The sequence below is a fragment of the Lontra canadensis genome, unplaced genomic scaffold (genome assembly GCF_010015895.1).
Source record: "Lontra canadensis isolate GAN:19392208 unplaced genomic scaffold, GSC_riverotter_1.0 scaffold33, whole genome shotgun sequence".
In the NCBI taxonomy this organism is placed as follows: Eukaryota; Metazoa; Chordata; class Mammalia; order Carnivora; family Mustelidae; genus Lontra; species Lontra canadensis.
Genome location: NW_022631027.1, coordinates 10,038,586 through 10,059,370, shown reverse-complemented (window position 1 = coordinate 10,059,370; position 20,785 = coordinate 10,038,586). Strand labels below are relative to the sequence as shown.

The following is a 20,785-nucleotide window of genomic DNA, read 5'->3' as shown; positions in this document are numbered from 1 at the left end:
TCTATCAGTTCAGGAATGAAGTCACCTTCTGGGAATGTTCATAGTGTCTAGACGTTAGAGAGGTGGAGAGGGTAGCTGGTATCCATGGGGACATTCATCCTCATACCTGCTCCAAAGGTTGAGTACATGCAGGTCACACCCAGGTAGGTCATCCTTCACATCCAGTAAAAGGCCACATCCAATCTAGCAACTTCCTCTGGCAATGGCCTTCCTGCTGCTGCTGCTGCTGCTGCTGCACTATGGGAAACTATGCGTCCTAAAATCCTATGGCACTTTCCTTCATGTGACCATTCTGAGATACCACAGCTCCTTGGACTGGAGGCTCCTGTGGGCTCTAGGGGTGAGATGGACCACACAGCTGCTCCTTGCAGGATGAGACACAGCCTCCTAGGCTCTCAGGCACACACACATACACCTTTCTAAGAGATCTGCTTCCCCCATCCACCTTTCCTTTTCCTGGGTCCCTCCCCCACTGCTTACTCACTCTTCATGTCTGCTCCACTCCGTCCTTCCCAAATAGAAGAGAATTCATCTCTGGTGGCTTCATCTGTGGTAGGGGAAAAACTGCTTTTGTGCTTTATTATTTTCTCAAATCCATGGCTTCTCTTCCCCTTAGGGGCTAAGGCTTTTAAAAACCAAAGGCAAGAATGGACTTCTTTGTCTTATTTTCTGCTTTTCCTGAGACAGTAATGCCTGAGATAACTTATTCTTGAGAACAAATGGCCCAGCTGACTGAATAACAAAAAGTCACGGAGTAAAATAGAAGAGAGAGGCTATATTAAATATTTTAAGAGTAAGAATTATTCAGGTAGACAAGGAAGGGATCCCAGGCTGATGGAACATAACGTATAAAAGATCATTGAGGGGCACGTGGGTGTCTCAGTCCATTGAGCAGTAGCTCTTAATTTTGGCTCAGATCATGATTTCAAGGTCGTGAGATAGAGCCCTGCATCAGACTCCCAGCTCAGCAGGAGAGTCTGCTTGGGGTTCTTTCTATCTGTCCCCGCCCCCACTCATGTGCATGCATATTCTCTCTCTCTCTCTCTCTCAGAATAAATAAATAAATCTTTAGAAAAAGATCACCAGAAAACACATTGCAGATGGTTTAGAATAGATAAAAGTTACCTGTAAGATAAGGGATGAGAGGTGGGCTGGAAAGCAGGGGAGAGTCAGGGAGCAGTTGTGAGAAGGTTCCTAATTCAAGGTGAGAGATACTTTCAAGGGCTTTTAAGAGAGGGGGTTATTATGGACTGAATGTCTGTGACACGCCTCCCTCCAAAGTTTTTACCTTGAAGCCCTAAGCCCTACTGTAATAGTATTAGGGTCTGCCGTGGCAGTTGAGAGGGGATATGATTTGGATGAGATCCTGAGAGTGGAGTCCCATGATGGGATTAGCACCCTTAGAAGAAGAAGAGACAGGAGTGAGGGCACAAGAAGGATGTAGCTACCTGCAAGCCAGGAAGAGAGCACTCACATGAACCTGACCACTCTGGCTGTCAATCTCAGACTTACAGCCACCACATCTGTTTAAGTCATTCAGTTTGAAGAATTTTGTTATGGTAGCCTGAGCTGATGAGTGAATTTGCGTTTTAGGAAGATTGTCCTGGCACCAGGAGAACAGCCACCAGGCCTCAACCTCTTCTGGGTTTCCCATGATCCTAGTACTGATGCACAGAACAGGGAGTCCACAGCTACACTGAACAGAACAGAGTTTCATAGATTAGAAACACTGCCAGAAATAGTCCTGTTATATATGCTAACTGGATTCCTCAAACGTAACACAGGCATGCAGGCTTGAGAGTGGCACACCAGAGGGAAACTTCGGTACTTACTCCTTTAAATTCTGTGTTGTATTTACCTTCTTCAGAAATGTCTGTGGAATATTTTAGACTCTTAATTTAAATGGTGGTTATTATCTCCAATTTGACTTCTCAAGTTAAAGAAATTAAAATGAATCAAATATCTAATCAGAGTATGTTTTGTTTTAAACTGAATTTGAGTGTCTAAGTGCTTAGATTAGTCAATGGGAGATTTCTCTCGTGTCCAGCCCTAATTTTTAATTAAAAAACAAAACCATGATTAGTTGCTTACCACATGTATTTAATTCAGAAAAGTTGTAGATAGAATTATAAAAGGATTACTGAGGAGGGATCCTATGTCCCTGTATGAGTTGGAGTTGATATAAGCCTCAATTTTCTTTTCTTTTCTTTTTTTTTTATTTCTTTCTCTTTGAGATTTGCTTTCATTATTCAACTTATACAACTCCTATCTGAAAGAGTTAGTCTGGGAAAATGGGTGGAATCAAAGTGTTCTTCCTAGAAAGAGGGGCGATTTTTACATTTCAGTGAACTGGACGTTTTATTGAGGGGTTACTGCAGCAGTGGGAACTGATCTAGGCCAGCAAACTCTGACAGCTACTAGCGGAGGAGTTTGTGACTCAGGGTGCCTTCCTTGGCAGCTGCCTGTTTTGTATGAGTTTAAAAAAGGGTAACTCATCTTGCCTCCAGATTGAAGCTTCAAACAGTCTGATTTTAGGCCAGGTACACAAAATTACAACTTTTGGATAGGAATACTTTTATCTCTACAGTTGAAATGAGGCAAAAATGCAAATGATATGAAATTTTCTGGAAAAACAAAGTACACTTAAATGTGTACTACAGTGTTTATGAGTGATGTCAGATCTTTTGATGAGGGCAGATTGATAGGAGGAAGAAAAGGGAGTAGAGGCATGGGGTAGTTTAGTTAATAGAAAGTCCAAAGGTAAGCGTGTTTGTTGTTCATTTGCTTCAATCTCAAAAATAATTAGGTAGATAAAGACATCTTTTTCACCAGTGTGTTAGGACGTGCTCAACCATTCGAAGCACAAAGGGAACTATATTCCTTCCCTGCCCCTGTAATAAAATAGGGAATTTATGTTGCAGATTTAAACCATTGGCTGCAACACTGTATTTAGCCCAGTTCTCTGGCCTAGTATCACAACTCACTTGGTTCAGTTAAGAGATGCTGTAATTTGTCACCTTTAATAAGTACCAAGGTATAAGGACAATTGGATTTTTAATAAACATTAAACCAGAATCAAGATTATATCACCATAATAACATGATTTTCACTCATAACTCAATATGTCCTCTTGAAAGGAGAAAAAAAATAAAGGAGACCTAGAACTAGGCTGCCCAGAACTGGACTGCTCCCAGTCTGACTCTTGCCTTGACACCCTATGATCAGGGTACAACCATTAGAGAGTGGTCCATATAAAGGCTATTTACAATATGAGTTGAAGCAAAAAAATTGGAAATCCAGTGATCTCGTGTCACCAAAATCAAAAGCAATCTATTCTCAGAGTCCAGATTGTTTTTCTCAAGGCAGCCAGGCCCAAAGCAAGGTCAAACAGAGACCCTCAGAGGCCCATGTCCACCACTTGACCTAGTTAGTAAATGTGGAGGAAAAGCAAAAGGTGACATTATACTTAAGACTTGGAAGACTGCCTGGCTTTTCCTCTGCTTTGATGAATTGCATAGATATTTTCCTTAATCAAGTTCCAGGGTCTGAAAAAAGCAACTTAAAGCAAACAGAGTCTGAGGACAGGCTAACAGATTAATGGAAAGGTTGAAGAGTTGAGAGAGGGAAGCATGAGATAAAGTGAATAAATAACTAAAATGTAACTGCTGGGCTCTCTCTAATAGCCTCCTGGGCTGTATGATGGCTCTCAGTGGATTGGGTACCAGGACATTGCAAATACATGGGAACTTAATTACACCTAAAGGAAGGGCTCTAAAAGGCTATGTTCTGAGAATTTTTAATGTTCTTGCAATATGGCTCTAAAACCACATGTGGTGTTCCCAAATAAATTGGATACACAATGTCTACTGTGTTTTCATGATGTGTCAGCACAATAGCCATATCAAAAAGGAAAGTGGAATGAGTTTGGCATTATTTACTCTTAATTAGCAGAGTTGATTCACTTTAATTGTGCTTTCTTTTCTGAGATTTGAAAGCATTTTTTAAAAATCAAATCAGTCTAGAGCAACTGCTATTGATGTAGGAAAGACGATGTTAGGGTTCAAAGCCGACGGCCAAGAAAGAATTCTTGAGACGTCTTTGGTGCAAAGAAGCAAGGGGGTCTTGAGGAGTGGCCCATTACATAGTTTCATGTTGGGAGGGGGTTAGTGAGAGCACAAGTCTTGGGAATTTTGAAGCAAGGTTTCTAGGACCTTGAGCGAGCTAGCTATTGTTGGGAAGAGGTCGTTTATTACTGTCTAATAAAACCTTAGTCATGAGGGGCGCCTGGGTGGCTCCATTGTTAATAAGCATCTGCTGCAGCTCAGGTCACCATCCCAGCGTCCTGCAACTGAGCTCTGCATCAGGCTCCCTGATCAGCAGGAAGCTCATATTCATTCTCTCTCTGTGTCTATGTCAAATAAATAAATAAAATCTTAAAAAAAACAAAACAAAACCTTAGTCATGAGACCCTTCAGATGTATCTCAGTGGGCCATATGCTTGGGGGATGATTGCCAACACATACCTTGGGGGGGGTTTAGAGATAAAAGAAACTTCCAAAGGAACTTTTGTACATTAAAGTAGACTTACAGGATCCTGGTGACTGGGGGTGAGGGGAAAGGAGGAGGGGTGTCAGGCTAGGATTGCCTTTTGCCCTTAGCAAAATATTAACATTGAGGCAGTTGAGTCCCTAGAAGAATGTCACTCCACCTGTTTCAAGGGCTTGTCAATGGGCTGTTCGTAGTAACGAAATTTAATAATTATTCTTCTGCCTTTGTTTCCTACATCAACCATTAAGCTCAATGCTTATAGTTTGAAAACCTACCCTTCTCTCCCCCTTTTTTTTTTTTAATCCAAGACTATTGCCTTCAGCTTGAGGTATCTCTCTAGGACTTCTCATTTCCTCAAAAAAATCACTGAGTAGCATTGGAGGGTTATATCTGTAAATTCTGTGAGTAATCTGGGCTGAAGTTCCTCCACATTGGAACCCTTGAACTTTTCTCTCCCTCAGTCCTAATTCCCTCTTGCATATGTTGAATTTAATATTTTCTGGTAAGGTTCATTTTCTCTGAGTGGAGAATAAAATAAAATAATAAAAAGAGGCTAAAATTAGTTTAATTATTCTTTTTTGTATGTCTCTCACAGGTAGGCCCAAAGCATTGGTTCTTCTCATTGCTTTCTTAACCTTTTGATAAATAAAACTGTTGATAGAACAAGTCAAAGATTAATGTCATAATGTTTTCTTTAAATACATCTAGGCCAGAAGCAACTTGAAGGTCAAGATGATACTCTGTAATTTTCCTTCCTGTCTCTGAGTCATGGACTTAGCACAATGACCAGTACAGAAGAGATTCTCAGTGTTGAATTGCTATATTTTATACAGTTAAGTGTGAGGGGAAAATATCTGGGTGATAGTCCCAGTTATTCAGATTCTGATTCTCCATGACTTTGTCCAGGAGCCTAAAGGTTATCCTAAGCTACTGAGGATTTCTAACTCAGAGCACTGAGACAAAGAATGGTCTCTTTTCCTCAAAGTCATTTATTCATGACATGTTTTAGTAAATATGTGTTTTCTGGATTCTTATTCATGTATGAATAAAAAGCTCAGAATTGGTGCACAGAATGACCTCCTAATCCCTAGCATTCTGTGTTATGGGCAGCAGAAATATTTGTTTGATCTTTTTCATCCTTCCTAGAGCAGTCATTCTTTCTTCTATTGGTGCCCCCAAGTTGGCAGCTAAGGTTAGACAAATCTACAAAATGAGGCTAGATGTTGTTCTCTAAGGATACTTCCATTTCTAAAAATCTACACATCCATAAGAACTTGAAAACTTTTCTACTGCTCAAGAAATGCTAAGACTTCCTGCTAATGGGAAGCTTCCTTGCTAGGAGCTGGCAATATGTCCCTTACTTTGAGTCTGCACCTGGGTCTGTGAAACACACAGGCAAGTAGAATGTCTTCTCTTGATGACCATCAAGTGCCTCAAAGAAAACACATCCAAAACCAAATTCCTTTCCTTCTGACTAGCTCAGTACCCTTCCTGCATTGTCACCTCAATGACTGGTACCTTCACCAGCAAGATACTCAAGAGAAAATCCAACAGCCATTCCTAATGTCCCCATCTCTCTCACTACCGACCCCACTTGTTCTCCAAGGCAGTAAGCCATAAGATACAGGTTTTTTATAACTACAATCAGCCCACTTAGATTATTGTTTCACCTGATAAGTGTAAAGACCTCCTAAGTACAATCTTATCTATAGTTACCCTTCATCTTTCAAAACTCATTTGGAGCATCACTTCCTCCAGGCAGGCTTCCCAAACCCAATAGTTTTATTTTGGTGTCCTTTATGGATCCATCTGTCAGGACACCCACCGTCTGCACTGTGAACATGGGTTACCTATGTCTCTTATGAGTTTGTTTAGTGTAGGCATTGTGGCATTTTTAGTCCCAACATCTGTGAGAATACTTTCAGACTGAATAAATGAGGTGTTTCTTGTTTTAAGATTCTTCTTCCTATAGATTCTTGCTTGTAACTGAAATCTTTTCTGTTAGAAAAGCTCCCTTTCCTTTAACAACAAGAGTCTGTGACCTTAGGCAATGCTAGAATGCCAGCCTGTGAATGAACTCCTGGCATGCAAACCAGGGGCTGCCTATCTACCAAGCACACCCCTGAATTCTCAGTGTAAGACTGCAAAGAAGAGACTCCAGGCCATAAAGGGGGTCTTCATCCGACAATGTTCACAGGGCTGCCTTAAAGAGGAAACAAAGACTCCCCATGGTGTCTTTGCCAGTGTGGGCAGGAGGGAGCAGGAAAGCAAAGATGCAGTATTAACATATGGGAATGCAAAGAAAAAGGTCTGGGGAAAATCTCTGGACAGGAAACAGAATGCAGGCAGTTAGCCTCTATGTTTAGTGGGGGCAATGAAGCCAGTCTCCAACTTGGCTGGGGACTAGATAAAGAACTGGACAAAGGAAGAGAGATAAAGCTGACCCCCACCCCAACACACACAGGCACACACAAACACACATGTGCATAGTCCTCACCTGGTATCTTGTGGCCCCAGGTAAGGAACATAAGACTACTTGTATTTGTATTTTCATCTATGAAAGCAAGAAACAAAAATTGCCCCTTTTTGAAAAACAGTAGAAATAAATAATGGCAGAAGCTGGGAGGCCCTAGCTGTCGCCTGACCCCCAGAGGGTTGCTGTTCTTGACTACAAATCCTTCTAAGAGTCATGCTGCTATTTCTGACTGCCATCGGATAAACATCCACTCCCTACCAGTCTCCCGATCAGTATCTTCTGGCAAAGTTCATCCCCCTTGAGACCAATCTCTTTGATCAGAAATTTTGTTTTGTTTCAGCTCATGGAGACAGATCGCAGTGAGGCTTCTGAAAGTCAATAAGAAAATGCTAATAGATTTCCTCTCACTGGGGAGGCCAGTACGAGTGTTTTAATCATCTTGTGGCTGCTTAATTAACATTTGTTGGCATTATTTCTGCTACTGTTAGCAAAATGTAAATATTTAAATGGCATGTATTTTTCATGGAGCAGGAGAACTATAACCACAGAACTTGAGACCGAGATCTGGCCTCATCTTAATCTCAACTCTCATTAAAACACCCTCTTTAGCTTTTGGCAAAAGTCTTAATTTCCTAACTTATCTACTTCCGTTTCTTTACCCACGAAAGAAAGAGAATTAAAAGAGTTCTAAGGGTTTTAAGGATTAGTCATTAGTCTGCTATCCAGAAAAGTTATTTGAAGACAAAAATGGGCAATGCAACACTTCCACCTGTGAGCAAAAGGACTGCACAGAGGGAGAACATGAACAAGTGGAATTATGTAAGGACAGTGTTCATTCCATTCTAGCAGCTCAGGGTGCTACGTCTGAAGTACATGCATTCATAGACCAGGAGAGCAAAAGAAAACTCAAGATAATAAAGCCGCTTCCTCTAAAACTAAAGCTGCTCACTGACAAGCTATTTATTTCAAACTGAAGCTAATGCCCAGATAAATTTATTCCATATATCTATCTCCCAACTTTTTTGCTTTAACTTCTAAATTCAAACTATTCATATGGCAAGAAAACACAAATGACAGACATTAGAATTCCAACAGTCATAGAGCAAGCAGTCCTCAGGGAGGAGCATGGTTCATGTTCAGTCTATGAGAACAGAGTATTTACTTATTTAATCTTTGATAGAGTACAATGACAAAACCAGAAAATTTGTATTAGTCAACCATTGCCTCTTCTTTCAACTAGGCAAATATTTTATATTTTCATTGTTGATTTTTCTTTTTTCTTTTTATTGAAGAATTGACACACATTGTTACATTAGTTTCAGGTGTATAACATAGTGATTTGACAACTCTTTTGTACTATGCTCACCACAAGTGCACATTCCATTTGTCACCACACAATACCATTGACTATATTCCCTATATGTGACTTATTCATAACTGTAAGACTGTTCCTGCCTCCCCTTCACCCATTTTGCTCATCCCCACCCTAACCTCATCCTCTCTAGCAAGTACCAGTATGTTCTCTGTATTGTGAGTCTGTTTCTGCTTTTTATCTTTGCTGTTTATTAAAAATCCCAGATATAAGTGAAATTGCATGTTGGACTGAATTTCACTTAGTATAATACCCTCTAGATCCATCCATGTTGTGACAAATGGCAAGAGCTCATTCTTTTTTATGGCTGAGTAATATCTCATTGTGTGTGTATGTGTGTATACCCCATCTGTTTTATCTATTCATCTAACAACAGACACTTAGTTGTTTCAATGTCTTGACTATCATTAATAATGTTGCAATAAAATATAAGAGTGCGTAAGTCTTTTTGAGTTAGTGTTTTTGTTTTCTTTGGGTAAATACCAAGTATTGGTAATATTGAACCATGCAGTATTTCTATTTTTAATTTTTTGAGGAACATCCAAACTGGTTTTCACAGTGACTGTACCAATTTGTATTCCTACCAAGAGTACACAAGGCTTCCTTTTTCTCACATCCTCACCAACACTTGTTATTTCACTGTTATTTTGATACTACCAATTCTGCACAGGTAGGTGTAAACTGTCTCATTGTGGTTTGATTTGCATTTTCCTCATGATGAGTGATGTTGAGCATCTTTTCATGTGTCTCTTGGCCACATACATGTCTTCTTTGGAAAAGTGTCTATTCGGGTCCATTTTTTAATTGGATTGTTTTTCTTTGGCATTGAGTTGGATAAGGTGTTTGTGTATTTTGGATATTGGCCCCTTAACAAATGTATCATTTGCAAATATCTTCTCCCATTCGTTAGGTTACCTTTGCATTTTATTGATGATTTCCTTTGCTATGCAAAAGCTTTTGATTTTGGTATAGTTAACAATAGTTTGTTTTTGCTTTTGTCTCCCTTGCCTGAGGAGACATACCTAGAAAAATGTTGCTAAAGCCAATGCTAAAGAGATTACTGCCTATGTTTTCTTCTAGGGGTTTTATGTTTTCAGGACTCACATTTAGTGTTTAATCCATTTTGATTTTATTTTGCATATGGCTGGAGGAAGTGGCAGTTTCATTCTTCTGCACGAAGCTGTCCAGTTTTCCTGGCACCATTTACTGAGGAGACTTTAGTTTCCTCATTATATATATTTGCCTCTTTTTGTCATAGATTAATTGACCATATGTGCATGGGTTTACTTCTGGGCTTTCTATCCTGTTCCATTGATCTATGTGTCTGTTCTTGGGCTATATGTGTTTTGATTATTATAGCTTTATAGTATAGTTTGAAATCTGGGATGTGATACCTCTGCTTTGTTCTTTCTTAGGATTGTCTTGGCTATTCAGAGTCTTCTGTGGTTGCGAGTGAATTTTAGGACTATTTCTTCTCCTGTGAAAGGTGCTATTGGTATGCATTGACTTGGATCTGCTGATTGCTTTGGGTAGTATAAGCATGATATGTCTTTCTATTATTAGGGCTATCTTCAATTTCTTTCATTAACTATTTTATAGTTTGCAGAGTACAGATCTTTTACCAACTTGGTTAAGTTTATTCCTAGGTAATTTATTCTTTTTGGTGGAATTATAAATGAGATTGTTTTCTTAATTTCCCTTTCTGCTACTTCATATAATCTACAAATACTGACAGTTTTACTTCTTCCTTATCAATTTGGATGCTTTCTGTTTCTTTTTCTTGTCTGATTGCTATGACTAGGACTTCTAATACCAAGATGAATGAAAATGACTGACGCAGACATCCTTCTCATGTTCTTGATCTTTGAGGAAAAACTGTTTCTCACCATTGAATATGGCATTAGCTGTGGGATTGTCATTCTGGGATTAATATGTTGAGGTATGTTTCCTCTAAACCCACTTTGTTAAGTAGATGTTGAATTTTGTCAAATACTTTTTCTGCATCTATTGAGATGAACGTATGATTATTCTTCATTTTGTTTATGCAGTATAGCACCTTGATTAAATTGTGGATATTGAACCACCCTTTTATCCCTGGAATAAATCCCTCTTGATAATGGTAAATGATCCTTTAATGTGTTTTTGAATGCAGTTTGCTTACTTTGTTGAGGATTTTTGGTTCTCTGTTCATTAGGAATATTGATTTGTAGGTGTTTTTTTTTTTTTATTTGTTTTTTGTAATATTTTTGTCTGCTTTTGCTGTCGGCATAATGCTGGCCTCATAGAATGTATCTGGCAGCTTTCCTTCCTCCCTCCTCCTCCTCCTCCTCCTCCTCTTCTTCTTCTTCTTCTTCTTCTTCTTTTTAATAATTTGAGGAGAACAGATATGAACTCTTCTTTAAATGTTTGGGAGACTTCATCTGTGAATTCATCTGGTCCTAGGCTTCTGCTTCTTGGGAATTTTTTATTACTGCTTCAATTCCATTACTAGTAATTGATCTGTTCAGATGTTCTACCTCCTCCAGTTTAAGTTTTGGAAGATTGTATGTTTCTAGGAATTTATCCATTTCTTCTAGGTTGTTGGCATATAATTTGTCATTGTGGTCTCATATAAACCTTTGTATTTCTGTGGTGGTGGTGATTACTTCTCCTCTTTCACTCCTGACTTGATTTATTTGAGTCCTCTCTCCTCTGGATGGGTCTGGCTAAAGTTTATCAATTTTATTAATCTTTTCAAAGAACCAACTTTTGATTTCTTTGATCTTTTGTATTGTGCTTTTAGTCTCTATTTCATTCATTTTCATGCTAATCTTTATTGTTTCCTTCTATCTATTAACTTTGGGCTTTGTTTATTCTCTTTTTCTAGTTCCTTTAGGTGTCAGATTAGATTTTTGTATTTGATGTTTTTCTTGTTTCTTGAGGTAGGCCTGTATTGTTATAAATTTCTCTCTTTTGTTGTATCCCAAAGATTTTGGACCATTGTGTTTTCATTTTTATTTGTCTCCATGTATTTTATTTTATTTCCCCTTTGATTTCTTAGTTGACCTATTGGCGGTTTAGTAGCATTTGATTAACCTCCACATGTTTGTGTTTTTTCCTGTTTTTGTCTTATAATTGGTTTCCTATTTTATACCGTTTGTGATTAAAAAGGATGCTTGATATTATTTCAGTCTACTTAAATTTACTGGGATTTCTTTTGTCTCCTAACATGTGATCTATCCTGGAGAATATTCCATGTGCACTTGAAAAAGGATATTGCTTTTGGGTCGAATATTATATATAATGTGGCCACTCCCTTCTGACCCACAAAGTTTCTGCTGAAAAGTTGGCTGAAAGCCTTAGGGGATTTCCCTTGTATATAGCTGTTTTCTTTTCTCTTGCTGTATTTAAAATTCTTTTTATCTTTGACATTTTAATTATTATATTTCATGGTGTGGATCTCCCTAGGTTCATCTTGTTTGGAGTTCTCTGTTCTTCCTGAGACTGGATATCTATTATTTTCCCGATACTGGGGAATTTTTCTGCTATTATTTTTTCAAGTTAATTTTCTGCCCCTTTCTCTCTTTTCTCTTCTGGGATTCCTATAATGTGAATGTTTGTTTGCTTGATGTTGTCCAAAAAATCTCTTAACTTATCCTTTTTTTTAATTAATTTTTTCTATTTTATATTCAGCTATGCACTTTCCATTTTTCTGTTTCCTAGATCACTGATCCATTTGTCTGCATCCTCTAATCTATTGTTTATTCCCTCCAGTGTATTTTTCATTTCAGTTATTATATTCTTCAACTCTGGTTGCTTTTTTCAAAAATATATTTTATATTCTATATCTCTGAAGTTCTCACTGAACTCATTCATTTTTATATCCAGTCTGATGAGCATCTTTATAGCTATTACTTTGAACTCTTTATCTGGTAGATTGCTGTTCCATTTAGTTCTTTTTCTCATTTTGTCTTATTCTTTCATTTTCAGAATATTCCTGTCTCATTTTGCTTGACTCTCTGGGTTTGTTTCTATGAATGAGGCTGAACACCTACTTCTCCTAAACTTAAAGGAATGGTTTTGTGTATGCTCATCCCCCATGTAGACTGTGAGTACCTGGTGACTTTGGCTGGCTGGCTGGCTGAGAGTCTCAGGGCATACAGTGCTGGGCTAGAGCTAAATTATAAGTGGGTCAGGGTGTTCCTGTGGCTCTTAGCACAGAGGGCACCCTGGCACAACAGCTAAATCTGAACTAGGTGCAACTCTGGGAGTACTGGGCTTTCCAGAAAAAGCTACCCTGGTAAGACAGCTGTAGCTGAAGTGGATGCAACTCTGAGTATCTTAGACACTTTGCACAGTGGGCATGTTGATGGGGCTACAAGAACCTAGGTAGGCTCAGGTCAGGGTGTCAGGGGCACTGTGCATCTAGGGTTCCTGACAAGTCATCTGGAGCCAAAGAATTATGAGCCAGGAGTGGACCCCCCAGGGCAGGGTTCCCCATTTTTTTTTTTTTAAACCATGTCTCTATCTCTCTTAGCATTCTTTATGTGGTCTTTCTATCTGTTGTTGTGCAGAAACTGTTCGGTCAGCCCTGAGTTCTTCAGGAGGATTTGCTTTATAAGTAGGGGTAGATCTCCTCCATGGAGGAGATGAATTCAGTAACTTCCTATGTCACCATCTTGGACCCTCCCTTCCCCAGTGTTTTTAAATATCTTGACTTTACCTCAGGGATATTGGTCCTCCTTCAGGGGATTTCAGCCCTTACACCAAGCTCATAAAATGCAGTAGTTTACATGAACAAAGACTCATTACCAAAAGCTATGGGAAGATGAAAGGCACTAGATAGTGAAGTTTTACAGTTCCTCCACTGTCTGTAATAGTCAAAAACTACCTTTATTCTAAGTTCACATGTATATGCTCTTGCAGGTTAAACAAAGCAGTTTCCTCGGGCTTCCATTCTGAACTTAACCTCCCCCACAACTAGGTTTTAAACAGGAAGTTGAAGGAAGTCAAAAGAGTACAAAACTAGGATTATATTTCTATCTACATCATTGAAAAGCATGGTGGAATCTGTTTCCAAACCTGTGAAACAGGGACACTATAGAGGCCTACAATAGAATCAAGAATTTGCATGCTTCAGATGATACCTTCTGTGATTCCTGGCTGAATCACATACAGCTAATATAACTGGCATGAGTGACTTCTGTTTTCTAGCCAATAGAGCAGGAATGTAATAATCATAGGGAATGCTGTGGGGATGAAATGATTATATATATAAATCACTTAGAACTGATGGGGGCCTATAGTTAGTGGTCCATCAAAGGTTAGCTTTATCTAACCAAATATCTTTCAGATATTTATCATTATCTTCCAGACTATCACTGAGAGTTTTGTGTAAAGCACAAATGAGTATAGAAATTCATTCCAAACTGCATAGAACTACATGAATGTAAGTTATAATTACTTTTAATAAAAAGTCCAGATCTGAGAGTCTGAGATATCCCAGACTATGTAGAACCATAATAAGTAGCTCTCAGAGAGAGGTACCCCACTCCACACATGGCTTGGAAGAGTCTTCTTCTTTCAGAAGGTGGGAGCTAGGTATCAGGAAGGCCCATCTGCTTATTCAGCTCTAATATTGTGTGATAGGAAAATTCTTTCATCAATCTGTGCCTCGGTCTCCTCTTCTTTCAAGAGTATCATGGCTTTAGCTGCCTCATCCAGTGATCTGTATAGGCAAAGTGGCTACTTGTTCCCAAGGGAATAGGAGTGTTATCTGTACAGAATGCCTGCAAGAAGTTCAAGAAGTGGAAGAAGAGAGTGAAAACATGGTGAAATGTAGAAGACAAACATGGGAGTCTGCAATGCCAGAGTTGCTTTTCCAGCAGTAGACCTGGGAGGGTTGTGATATACTCAGAAAAAGATCAACAGTTGAGGCAGGATGGAGAATGTGACATAGGAAGGGAAGGAAAAAGAAATAGCAGGTTACCTCTTTTATTGGTAAAAATTTCACCACCAACTCAGGTGAAAAAGAAACGCAACTGTATTTTCTCTCACTGAACTAACTATTAAGCCCCTAGTTTAAAAATGGTAGAGATACCCTCAAGTAGTTCCTGTTCCAGTCTTTGTGGCTTTCTCACACACACACTGCAGGGATTTCCCAAATGCTGCCTTATCGATGAAGCCTTTCCTAATCACACTATATAAAATATCAGCCTCAACCCTATTCCAATCTCCTTCTATGTTGTTCTGCTTTATTTTTTTTCTCCATTGCATTAGTACTACTTGATATACCTCTATATAACTTTTTTTTTGTTTATCTTCCCCCACTAGAATTGAAGCCTCATGAAGATTGTGTTGAGAATCAAGACCACCTGTGGCAGTACAACTTAGATGACAGTAGACCATATATGTCAGCATGACTTAGTTGTTTTTTTACTGAAAAACTTTGCCCAGAAAAGCCAAGGCTATAAGCCAATAAATAACTTTATGGTTTACTTCAGAAAATTCCCTCAGAACAATTTATCAAAGACAATGGCCTGCTCACCTGGACAAACAATTTACTCATCAATAATGGTTTACTTAGCAAGACTTGCTTCAAGACTGTACTTCTCTGTGATAGGCAATCCTGAAAGATTGTAACACAATCTCTGTTAAATTCCATTCCATTCACCACTTTGAAAGGCCTACTTAAATTACTCGAGTTCAGACCCCAAAGTCTTAATACCTTTTTAGTTTGACTTCTCTTTATTAAGACACTCTTAAAAACTCCATCAAGTTAGTTTGCTCCCTTACTGCAGTAAGTTGTAACAAACTTATCTCTGCTTTACTAACAGGATGCCTGGTGATATTTTGGGGAAAACATTATTTTGTTGTATGTAGGCCTCCGCCCTCCTGTCTCTGCAATTTGTTAAAGGAAGTCTATGAAGTGGCATCTGATCTGTGGTACAACTTCTCAGTCCAGACTGACACCTATAATGATATTAGTCATGGTAAATCTTTTGACTGTTATGTACCATGCTAGCTGTTTTAAGCCCATTCAACTAAGTGCACTAACCATTTATTCTATTCCCATAAAATACTTTGCACTTCTACTTGGTAACTGGAATCTGCCAATGCCCTGGGCCAAGGGTTGGCAAAGGTTTTCTGTGAACGCCTATGTAGTAAATATTTTAGGCTATGCAAGCTATATGTAAGCTATAAGGTCTCTGCTGCAACTATTCAACTCTGCCATTTTAACATAAAAGCAACAATAGGTAATATATAAATGAATGGGTATATATTTACAAAACAGACAACTGGCTTGTGGGGCAGTCTGCAGACTCTGCCTTTTGTTTTCCTAGGGATTAAAAGACAGAACTTCTCTATTCTTAAATCCACAAATCTATAGAGGTTTGCTCTCCTACCCCCAAATCTCAATTTACTTTTAGGGGCAGGATATAAAACTCTTACTGTGCCCTTCTAACTTTCTAATCTCTTTACTTTTCCTTTAATCACTTCTTTGTCCCAAGTCTTGGGGACAAGAGAATCCTGGCTTTGACAGATGACTTTCTCTTCCAAATCTATTATTTTATCTTTGTACCTCAGCTTTAAGAAATGTCAAGTATTTGCCTCTCTTATCTATTGCCCTTCAGGAAGAAGAGAGTATACTGGGAGAGTATAAAAGCATAACAATAGCATATTCCAGGAGGAAATATCAGCTAATATTTCAAAATATCATTGGCATTTTATCATAACATGATTCCTGGGGAGAAGAGTAGAAGAAAAAGGGATGAGAACTCGGGCAGTGCATCAGTGGGACAGCGGGGGGGATGCACTGTGACAGCACTGAAGGTCCACTAGGGACTCTGGGATGAAAGTGAGCCATGATGTGGCAGGCCTTTTTCTCACTACCTCAATCTGGTTGGAACCAACAGAAAGGTTTCCTGCCATTCAAACTAAAGAAAGCCTTTAGGTGTGAGCTTTAGACCAGAAGAGAAATTTGACTCTTTCTGAGGGGTGGTATCTGGAAAAAGGACCAGGTAGGAGCTCTAAAAGATTTTATTTATTTATTTTAGAAATAGAGCGACAGGGGGAGAGGCAGTGAGGGTGGGAGAGGGTGAGGGAGACCATCTCAAGCAGACTCCACACTGAAGGCAAAGGCCAACTCAGGGCTCAATCCCACAACCCTGAGACCATGACCTGAGCCAGAATCAAGAGTCAGACACTTAATCGATTGAGCCACCTAGGCTTCCCGGCATATAATTTCTTATAATATTCTCTTCTACTTCTTTGTATTTCTGTGGTGTCAATTATTTCTCTTCTTTCATTTATGATTTTGTTGATTTGAATCCTGTCTCTCTCTTTCTGATGCATTTGGCTAAAGGTTTGTCCAGTTTGTTAATCTTTTCAAAGAACTGGCTCCTGGTTTCATTGATCTGTTCTATGGTATATTTTTAGTTTCTATTTCATTTATTTTTGCTCTGATCTTTATTATTTCCTTCCTTCTACTGGTTTTGGGTTTATTCTTTTTTTTTTTTTTTTTTTTAACCTCCTCTAGGCTCTGGGTGTAAGTTTAGGTTGTTTGAGATTTTTCTTGTTTCTTGAGATAGACCTGTATTACTCTAAACTTCCCTCTAAGAACAGTTTTTCCTACATCCTGAAGATTTTTGACCTTGTGTTTTCATTTTCATTCGTCTCCCTGTATTTTTTTATTTCCTCTTTGATTTCTTGGTCAACATATTCATTGTTTAGTAGCATGTTATTTTACCTCTATGTATTGTTCTCCCCGCCTCCTTTTTTTTGGTGGTTGATTTCTAGTTTCATAGCATTGTGATCAGAAAAGATGAATGGAATGACTTTAGTCTTTTTGTATTTGTAGAGGCTTTTTTTGTGGCCTAATATGTGATTGCTTCTGGAGAATGCTCCATGTGCACTTGAAAAGAATGTGTATTCTGTTCGTTTTGGGTGGAGGTTCTGAATGTATCTGTTAGGTTCCTCTGGCCCAATGTGTCATTCAAAGCTACGGTTTCCTTGTTGATTTTTGTTTGGATAATTTATCCATTGATGTGGAGTGCTAAAGTCACCTACCATTGTTATATTACTATTGATTACTTTCTTTCTTGATTACTTCCTTTATGTGTGTTTTTAATTGCTTTATATACTGGGGTGTTCCCATGTTGGGTGAATAAATATTTATACAAAGAAGTTCCTTCTTTGTCTTTTGTTATGGTCTTCGTTTTAAAGTTTATTGGTTCAATATAAGAATTGCTACCCTTGCTTTCTTTTCATTTCCATTTGCATGATAAATGCTTTTCTATCCCTTCACTTTCAATCTGCATCTGTCCTTAGGTCTGCAATGAGTCTCTTTTAAGTAGCTTATAGATGGGTTTCTTTTTTTTTTTTTTTAATCTATTCTGTTGCCCTGTCTTTTGACTTACTTTCAAATTATTTATTGATAGGTATGTACTTACTGACATTTTGTTACTTGTTTTGCACTTGTTTTTGTAGTTCTCTGTTCTCTTGCTCTCTTTTCTCATGGTTCACTTGTTAGAGATATACTTGGATTTCTTTTTATTTTTTACATATTTATTACTGTCTTTTGATTCATGATTACCATTAGGTTTATATACATCATCTAATACATAGAGAAATCTATATTAAGTTGATTTTCTCTTAAGTTTGAACCCATTCTTTACTCCCCTCCCCTCACCTTTTAGTTATAAGGTATCATACTTTACATCATTTTGTGAATCCCTTAACTGATGTTTATAGATATATTTAATTTTACTTCTTTTGTGCTTCTTACTTATCATTTTTCATTTCCACCCAAAAAGTCCCCTTTAGGAGTACCTGGGTGGCTCAGTCAGTTAAGTGTCTGACTCTTGACGTCAGCTCAGCTCAGAGCTTTTTCTCAGGATCATGAGTTCAGGCCCCACAATGGACTCCACACTGGGTGTGGAACCTACTTAAAAAGTCCCCATTAACATTTCTTGTAAGGCTTGTTTAGTGGTCATTAATTCCTTTAACTTTTGTTTGTCTGGGAAAATCTTTATTTTTCCTATTGTCCATGATAACCTTGCTCTCATGGAGGTCCTGACCATCATTACTTTAAATATTCTACCAGTTATATTATTTATCCCTGTTTTGTTTAGCTCTCTTTCTGATTTTATTCTAGTTGTTCCTTTGGGACATGTTCCTTTGTCTCCTTATTTAGTCTAACTCTCCGTGTCTTTTTCTGTGTGTTTCATGGTGTGTCAGGGATGTCTTTTCTGTGTATTGTGTTCACCGTACTGTTGCAGCTGAGCTGTGTTTACTTTTAGTGCAGTCATCTGTAATGGCTCTCTTTGCCTATTGTGGGCAGGATTTTCCTGTGTTGTTAGTGGGCCAGTCTGAGGCCACCTTGGACCTCAGTTGAGTCAGACAAGGCATTTGTCAGAGAGAGAGTAGGACCAAACTTCTGGGCACTTTCCCTATGTTGTCCCCTGAGAAGCTTTCTTTGGCATACAGGACCTGTAGTCAGATTAGGTATCTGCTCCAGCCCCCTCCTGGGGCCACAATTGGACTGGTATGTGTTATTATTTCCCCTCTCCCCAGAAGTGGTATAGGTCCTTGTTATGGCTGCTTGCACACTGACAGGCTTATGACTCCACTTGGGTTCCTGCCAGGGCATATTGGAAAGAGATGTCTATAGGAGAATGTTGGGATGAGGCACGTGTGTTAGCAAGGTTTTGCAAGGTCTATTTTGGGAAGAGAACTGGAGTTGTTTTAGAAACTGCAGCAAGCCTGGAGAGGGCAAATCCACAGAAGAATGTGAGGGTGGGGGCATGTGTTAGCAAAGTTTGCAGAGGTCTGCTGTGGGAGGACACCTGGAGCTGAGGCTTGGCTGGAAGGGGCATGTCCACAAGAGAATGTGAGGGAAGGGTGCACTGTTAGCAAGTTAGGTGGAGAGTGTTGGCACTGTGCTGCTTCTTGCAATCTCAGTGTGTGTGTGGGCTGGGGAACAAGGTTGGGAAATGGTGCCTGCCAGCTCCATTGTTCCTGGCGAAATCTCCAAAGGATTTCTACTTATTTAGCATATGCTCTGAGATTAGTAAATAAATCTTCCCCTATAACCCCAGGCATTTTTCAAACTGATATTTCTATTCTGTATCTATGTGGGACTGTCTGTTGTAGTGTCTGTTTAAGGGTAGGGACTCAGTTTCCTCTCACTCTCCAGCATTCCTAACACTGATCCTGCTAATTTTTAAAGTTCCAGGTGTTAGGTTCTACTAATTATAAGAACTCTACAAATTAGTCCCCTTTGGTATTCAAACCCACATGTTATGGGTATTTGTCTTCCCTGTGGGAGTTCCTCATTCCTGGGATGCTTAGTTTGAGGGTCTATTTCTCTCTCTTCTCTGTGCCTATATTCCTCTCTCCTGTGGACAGTCCCATGAGGCTGTTTAGCTCCCAAACATATATCTACTCTTCCTATCCTCTTTGATATGGCTTCTTCCCTACATTAAGCTGTGGTAAGTCTGTTCTGTCAGTTTGGGGTCATTTTCTGGGTTATTTACACTGATACAAGTGTTATCTAGGTGTATTCAAAGGAAGAGATAAGACCCTCCTACTCTGACATTTTCCCTGGAAGTCCCCAGCAAATGATATTTTTAATTTATCGTTAATTTGGTTTGTTAATATTTTATTGAGGATTTTTATATCCATTAGAAATATTGGCCTATAGTTTTCCTTTTTTGTAGAGCATTCTTGTGGTTTAGTATTAGAGTAATGCTCACAGAAGGTATTTGGAAGTTTTCCTTCCATTCTATTTTTTTCAATGGTTTCAAGAGAATAGGTATTAATTCTTCCTTAAATATTTGTTAGAGTGCACATGTGAAGCCATCTAGTCCTGGACTTTTGTTTGTTGGAAGTTTTCTTTAATTTTTTAAATATTTAATTAATTAATTTATTTATTTTAATTTTTTAAGATTTTATTTATTTATTTGACAGAGATCACAAGTTGACAGAGAGGCAGGCAGAGAGAGAGAGAGGAGGAAGCAGGCGCCCTGCTGAGCAGAGAGCCCGATGTGGGGCTTGCTCCCAGCACCCTGGGATCATGACCTGACCCGAAGGCAGAGGCTTAACTCACTGAGCCACCCAGGTGCCCCAATATTTTATTAATTTAATAGAGAGAAAGGGGAGGAGCAGAGGGAGAGAGACAAGCAGACTGTGCTGAGCACAGAGACTGACACATTTTAATCTCATGACCCTGAGATCCTGTCCCAAGCAGAAACTGAGACTCAGACTCTTAACTGACTGAGCCACCCAGCCACATCTGTAAGGGTTTTTTTATTTGTTTTTTGTTTTACTGATTAAATTGCATTACTAGCAATAGGTCTGTTCCAATATTCTATTTATTTCTATATATTCAGTTTTGGGAAATTGTATAT

General features: G+C 38.8%; 1 long non-coding RNA gene across 2 annotated transcripts in view; it reads left to right on the top strand.

Annotated features, from left to right (window-relative positions):
- Positions 1 to 14,840, top strand: part of LOC116873475 — a 112,756-nt gene extending 97,916 nt beyond the window's left edge. For both annotated transcript variants that reach the window (XR_004383815.1, XR_004383816.1), the window contains exon 3: positions 14,709 to 14,840. This is a non-coding gene — a long non-coding RNA (uncharacterized LOC116873475). The remainder of the gene's footprint in view (positions 1 to 14,708) is intronic.
- The last annotated feature ends 5,945 nt before the right edge of the window (positions 14,841 to 20,785 follow it).